The following is a 7,500-nucleotide window of genomic DNA, read 5'->3' on the forward strand; positions in this document are numbered from 1 at the left end:
GTCGGCTTGAGGCTATAGTAGAAGATACTTGCCCAAGGTGCCACGCAGTGGAACTGAACCCAGAACCATTTGGCTGGGAAGCAACCTTCTTACCATACAGCCACGCCCAAGTCTATGTCTGTTTCAGTCAATTTGGAAAATGATGAAGAATTTTGTAAAATGACTTTTTCATTATAAATCTGATGTTTGGAACATAACTTAGAGTTACATTTTGATGGATGGTTTTAGTTTAGATCACTTTAAAAAAATGAAGTTTGTGACATAGAACCAGGAGCAGTTTCGGGTAAGTTAGTATCAAATTAAACCCAGTACTTCAATGGTTCTTTATTTTATTTGCCCTTACACTTTTTTTTTTGTTGGAAGATAAAATGGGAAGTTGGTCTTAGTGGGGCTTTGAACGCAGAATGTAAAAGGCACTAACTGACAATCACAAGCTGCTGTAATCATTCTTCTAATGCACGACCATGCTGTTTAAATCAAGACCTAATTTCATAACGAGATATCAAAAGCATTACTCTCTAGATGATCAGTTTGTATCATAGTTGTGGGGCCATCTAAATATGACTCTACTCAGAAGGCTGTAATATCATTTTATAGGAACACAGAACAAAGAAATACATAGAACAAGGCTGTAACCTTAAATATCTTTAATGCCGGCCTCATATATATATATATACAAGCTGAATGGTAAATGGAAATGGTTTGACGTGTGGAGGCCATGATCTTTTCCTGTGCGTTGCCTCCTATATGCTAGTCGCCGTGTGTTGTAAGAGAACCAGTTAGGTCACGTCTTCACAGTCTGGCGTCTCGATGCAAAAAAAAAAGGAAGAGGTGAGTGTCTGAATCTTAATGTTGCGTGTGCCCTTTATTGGCCAGCTAATTAGGCAGCCATCATCAGGGGAGGTAACTGCGCCTACAACTTATTCCTTAAGCAAATTGATAAGTGAAATACAAACCACTAAAGCTTTGAAAAAAAAATCAGTCTAAATTAAATCGTTTATATTATATTGGTGGCACTCTGTCGGTTGCGACGACAAGGACTCCAGTTGATCCAATCAACAGAACAGCCTGCTCGTGAAATTAACGTGCAAGTGGCTGAGCACTCCACAGACGCGTGTACCCTTAACGTAGTTCTCGCGGAGATTCAGCGTGACAAAAAGAGTGAGAAAGTTGTGGTGAAAGATTACAAAAGGGTTCATCACCATCCCCTGCCGGAGCCTCGTGGAGCTTTAGGTGTCTTTGCTCAATAAACACTTACAACGCCCGGTCTGGGAATCAAAACCGCGATCCTAAGACCGCGAGTCCGCTGCCCTAACCACTGGGCCATTGCACCTCAACTGTATTATGGTATTTTATATTATATATTATATTATATTATAAGTTAGATAACTTAAACTGGTTCCGGCCATTATTGGTCCAGGCCTTGACTAACTTAATAGTACCACCTGGAAAAGTCTTTTAGTTAATTATTTCGGGACACCATGGACCATTAGGGACACCATGGACCACTCAAGCAGAGTTGTTGTTGGCTGAGACATATCCAGATGTAGGTGTTTTATCCGGTCCAAGTACCGTTTGAAAGTTGTGGGGTCTTTTTCTACTTTAATTTCTTTCGGGATAACATTGAAAAGAGCAGGACTATTTGCAGTGAAGAAATTGTGCCGCAATGTTCTTATGTAATGTAATCTCGAGCTTTGTAGAGGACGGATTGCACGGGATCCTAGTCTTGGGTGAATTGTAAACACAATACCGATATCTGTATTATATATTATATTATATTATATATTAAATCTAAGGGAGAATACTGTTATAAACTTGAATATCAATCTTTATAAGAGTTATCTTTCTTGGAATCATTATTTTATTTTTTTAAATTCTAAATACAAGCACATTTATTTATATGATTGTGTTTATGACTGCTGTTTAGTAAATAGTAAACCCACATGTGATTCCTACTTGACGTATTCTGTTAATTTGCTCACAAAAGATGTTGATGTCATAACAACGATCATGTCAGCTACTCACCAGGGGGTTGAGGTAAAGCCGCTAATGACGAAGTGTTAGGCAGCTAACTCTGGCGGTTTTTGTGAGTTCATATATTTATAGCAATCCTCTTTGATTAGCATTACGTGTCCGAGTGTGTGTGTGTAACTTAATTATTCGTTTCTACTCTCGGCACAAGGCCCGGATCTTTGTGATTTGACGGGCAACAATTGTTTTCTTAACCAAACACTTTCAAACTTGGGACACTGGTAGAATGTGTCATATAAAACAACTTCTTCTCTTAACCTTCTTAACAAAAAATTGTACATCGCAAGTTATTTCATGTTAAAGTTGTCGTATTTCTGTAATTTCAACCAATCACTGACGTCTATTCAGCTAAATACAGTTACTGCTGTTCGGTGTCAAATGTTTAATTATATCATTATTCCCTAGTAAGGGTTTAGGGTTTTAGGGTTAGGGTTCGGATTTTAGGGTTAGGGTTACGGCATTAATTGTTTTCACCTCAATAGACGTCAGTGATTGGTTGAAATTACCGAAATACGACAATTTTTTACATAAAATAACTTCGAATACAAAATTTTTTATCTGTTCTATACCACAAAATATACGAGTATTCGAAGTTTGAAAGTGTTTCGGTACCAAAAACACTACATAAAAAAATGTTGCCCGTCAAATCACAAAGATCCCAAGGCGCGAAATTTAGGGAGAGGGGGGGGGGGCAGTCGATTAGATCAACCCCAGTGCGTAACTGGTACTTAATTTATCGACCCTGAAAGGATGAAAGGCAAAGTCGACCTCGGCGGAATTTGAACTCAGGACGTAAAGACAGACGAAATACCGCTAAGCATTTCGCCTGGCGTGCTAACGTTTCTTATTTCCTTACTGCCCACAAGGGGCTAAACATAGAGGGGACAAACAAGGACAGACAAAGGGATTAAGTCGATTATATCGACCCCAGTGCGTAACTGGTACTTATTTAATCGACCCCGAAAGGATGAAAGGCAAAGTCGACCTCGGCGGAATTTGAACTCAGGACGTAAAGACAGACGAAATACCGCTAAGCATTTCGCCTGGCGTGCTAACGTTTCTTATTTCCTTACTGCCCACAAGAGGCTACATACTGAGGGGACAAAGAAGGACAGACAAACGGATTAAGTCGATTATATCGACCCCAGTGCGTAACTGTTACTTAATTTATCGACCCCCGAAAGGATGAAAGGCAAAGTCGACCCCGGCGGAATTTGAACTCAGAACGAGCGACAGATGAAATACCGCTAAGTATTTCGCCCGGCGTGCTAACGTTTCTGCTGGTCCCTTTATAACCTAATTGCGACGGAAGCAGTATTAATGCCAAAAGGTAATCTTTATATCCATGGATGTCTCGTTAGAACATCGAACACTGCGCTATTAGTCTTGAGAGATCTTCTCATTTAGGAGCTTGGTGCATAAAAGCACACACATAGATCGTAGTAGACGAAATTTGTTTATCATGGGCACCGAAATTCCCGTCTGCTTTTTCAAAGACAGGATTAGTAAAATATAATGATGCTGAGTGAGGTTTTCGAAAGCGTCTTGATCGATGTGCGGCATGAAGTCGTGTACTTCGGACAGTGCTGGGGTTATAGCACCCTAAACATAGTGCTAAAGAAAGTGTAGGAAGCAAAGAGGCCGTGAGTGCTTATGTGACACACGCTAATAAAGTTTAGGGGTACAATATCACGAAAGTTACGGTCAGAGGGATGTGTGAAAACAGCGACCTATGGTTGATAAATCTGTATGATCACAGTAGCTTCGATGCATATAGAGGAACTCAGGTCCCCAGAACTGAAGTAGTTGACATTATGAAATGTTTGAAGTGACCGGATTTGAGAACTAGAACTGGTGATGGAACTCTTTGAAGGATAAAATTACAATTAATTCGAAAGGGTATTGTAAAGAAATATCGAGACCAGTGGAGGTTCGTGTATAGGCACTGTGGAACTGCAGCACCCCTTATTTCCACTCGATATTATTGATAATATTCAATATAATTAGTCCTTTTTTCGTTAATCCTTTAATTATACTTGTATATTATATAATCATTAAGCTTAATGTCAGTAGCCATCTCCTAGTTTATGAAAAAAATACAAAAATCCTTGTATAGAACTGTGTGCTGAACAGTTCCAGCGACGCAGTGTTTGGCTGTTGTGCGCATGCACATATGTCCGAAATAGGAAGCTTCACACTAGAGATAGAGAGCACTGCGTGAGCGACAGTACCGCGTGAAAGGTAGTGTTTCTTTTTGACTCCGCTTGTGTCGTGCTTAAAAACGTGTTTATATTCTTGAAGGTGATAAAGTGTAGAATTAGAATATTATCTTGTTTCCAGCTTAAGTGTTGCTGCTAGGATTTGAAAAATAGGGCACCCCGCCCCTTATTTTGTGATTTAGGGGGGGGGGTGAAAAACAAAGGGGAATTCGCGGCGGTGTTCAGTGAACAAATTAAACACACTACCCGGCAGTGGCTAAAACGTGAACCGATCAAGTTCATGTATAAATATTCTTTTTATATGCTCGTTTCCTTTTACACAATATTAAAACAACGGCTAAAAATTTTCTGAAGCAGCACCCCCACTAATTTTATCTACGAGCCGCCACTGATCGAGAGAAAGAAAAAATAGATTAGAATGGGAGCTATTTGGCAGATGTGGAGAGACAATTAGATAAGGTATCACGATTGACATGCGAACATCGAAAACAACGCCTTACCAGTTCTTCGACGTGAATCACGAAGGCTGAGTTACCAGAGGGAAAACACATGTTTTTAGACTTCATGGAACGGAAGCAGTTCGTTGGGCCTGAGTGTCAGAAATGTGATAAGAGAACAAAGTCACAATTCAGTCTTTTACAGACTACGATGATCGTGTACTATTTACACTATTCGATTCTAGAAATATATATGCAAATTTCCAGCAACACTACAGCTGACTGAGGTTTCTAGTGAACCAATGGCGTCAGAGTTACTACGACAACCTGCTGCAGTTTTCGCCAGAAAACTTTGACAAAATCCGATAACAGTGGGTGAGGTATAGTCGGCTGTGAGTGGAGGTACGATTAGCAAATCTAATTTGGATGATCTACCCTACGAGCTTTATGAAAACATGTCAGACTTGTTCGTCCTTCTATTGCGGTGCGTCTACCACAATTGTTATCAGATAGAGAACATTCAGAGCTGTGTTATTCGGGAGAGCTGGTGCTACTGAGAAAGAACACAAAAAAATGGGGAAATCAACGACCCATAGATGATGGTGAATGCAGAATTCAATATTTTGACAAGGCGCTCACAAATTGGTCAGCACTTGTCGTGGGCAGTGTGGCCGGACGCAGATCTCTCCACAACCTCCACCTCATGAAATAAGATGAGTGATGGATGTAAAATAAGCTTGACGCTAGTTGGGGACCGACTACTTGATTCAAACCAAGTCCTATAAAGCCAACCACTTGGAATGCAGACATTAGTGCACTTGATTTCGGTCCTGTTTTCACAACCTGGATCATTTTAATACACAGCAGTATATTCTCGGAAGTCAGAGTAAATGGTTTCATATTGAAATTGTTTCAAACCATACATACCGACGGTCAAGGACCTCTCCTTACATCACACTTGTTAGTTTTGTCTCTTGAGCCATTATTACAGAATCTGCAAGTGTTTGAGAGCATCCCACTAAATATAGATCAGAGGAAGACTGTGTTTGACATACACAGATGACTGCATCGTGATAGCATTAGACACCATGAAAATTGGAGCAGACGATAGCACACTGGAGAAATGCGAGTCAGTTACAAAAGCAGGTATTAACCAAGTCAAGTCGATAGGCTTGCAATTCAGCACCAACAGATGCATATCCACACCGAACAGCATCAATTGGAGGTGTTTAAGGTATAATTCGAGTCAGACTTCCAGATGGATAAGTTGGTTAGTCTCATTAAGAAATCCTCGAAACGTATACACGGCGGCCGTTATTTATTATTGCTTAATCGTTGTACCTGGTTCCGGTTTTCATCTGAAATGTCTGCTCTTTCGTTTCTTGTGGAAAGGGTGTGTGATGGACCGGTGTGTGTCTGCATCGGAGTTACGAAATGCAGCAGAAAGATATGTTCCTTGCGTTGAAGTTACCAAATGTAATATACAGAGTCATCATATGTAATGTACGAATGTAAGGTTCTCACGTCGGAGCTATCAATCGTATCGCACAGATGAAAAGTTACTTGATGTAGAAATAGCGATTCTTGTCCCGCATCGATTCTTGTTCCAGAGCGAGGCCAGAGACAAAGCTGTCTATCACAATACCTTTCATTCTCGACTTCCATATCACCTCTCTCGCAATTGCTACTGCTACGAGAAAACAATTCTTACCGTCTTCCGTAAGGAAATCTGGTGGGTTAATTTTTAGGATTGACTCAGACGATAGCTGTATTCTTCTTCCGTCTGACAACAGGTGTTCTGCATAAGTCTACTTCTGATATACCCGGGCACTGAACAATAGCGTGCAGGACGGTTTCCACGTCCCGCTCGCATCTTTGACAGGCCGACGGCCCAAGGTGGCCGTGTCTGGTGAGCTTATCCAGAACGGGTAAGGCTCCTCGGTAACACTGCCAGGCCAAAGACTTTTGGAAGTTATCTAGTGTCTTTGGCCGGAATGTTCTTCGGAACAGGCTGTCTAACTGATTATCATCGAAACCCAGGGTCCTTACCAGGGCATCATCATTTCCTGCCTCTACCAACCTACTATAGTAAGCCGCGGTGGTACCGAAACTACTGGCGTTGCCCGAGTTGCGAAACTGGAGGAGAGCCTTGCGGCACTCCGTGTACCAGGTACCCAACCTCGATCTTCGACGAAACCAGTTTTCTATACCACAGTCTCTTGCCAGTACTCAGTGGCAAGAGCTCGGTGATATGGTGCATTGTCGTTGTTAAGAGTCCAATTTTTCGCGCTCCACAGATCCAATCGCTTTCACCTAATGTTCTCCCTCAAACGCTTCGAAACGCTGCAGTTGGACTCTTGATTGACGGTCTGGCCCTGGGGGACGAATTCTCAACGTATAATACCGCGAATATCGAAAAAAAAAAAAACGTTGATCATGTTCTTGATTGAGCTACGGCTCTGTCGTGCCTTCCTCGGTCGTGAAGATGAAGGCCTCTTCCATTGTGACGACTGCTACTTCGTCTCTGGGTCGTACCCGTAGACCCAACTCTTGTCACCGGTGATGATCCTCGATATGAAAGATGGGTCATCAGCAGCATGCTGACAGAGATCTTGACAGACTTTGACTCAGTGGTCAGCAGGCGGGGGACAAACTTGGCAGAGACAGGTCACACGTTCAATTCAGACGCCTAGATTGCTTGCACGGACCCATACGACAGACCAACAACATCAGCAATGTCATTGATTATCCTCCGACTATTCTCATGCAGAAGCTGATGAACTTTCTCCACATTTCCGAGGGTGACGCTCATG

The sequence above is a fragment of the Octopus bimaculoides genome, chromosome 5 (assembly GCF_046866305.1).
Source record: "Octopus bimaculoides isolate indiv1 chromosome 5, ASM4686630v1, whole genome shotgun sequence".
Taxonomy (NCBI): domain Eukaryota; kingdom Metazoa; phylum Mollusca; class Cephalopoda; order Octopoda; family Octopodidae; genus Octopus; species Octopus bimaculoides.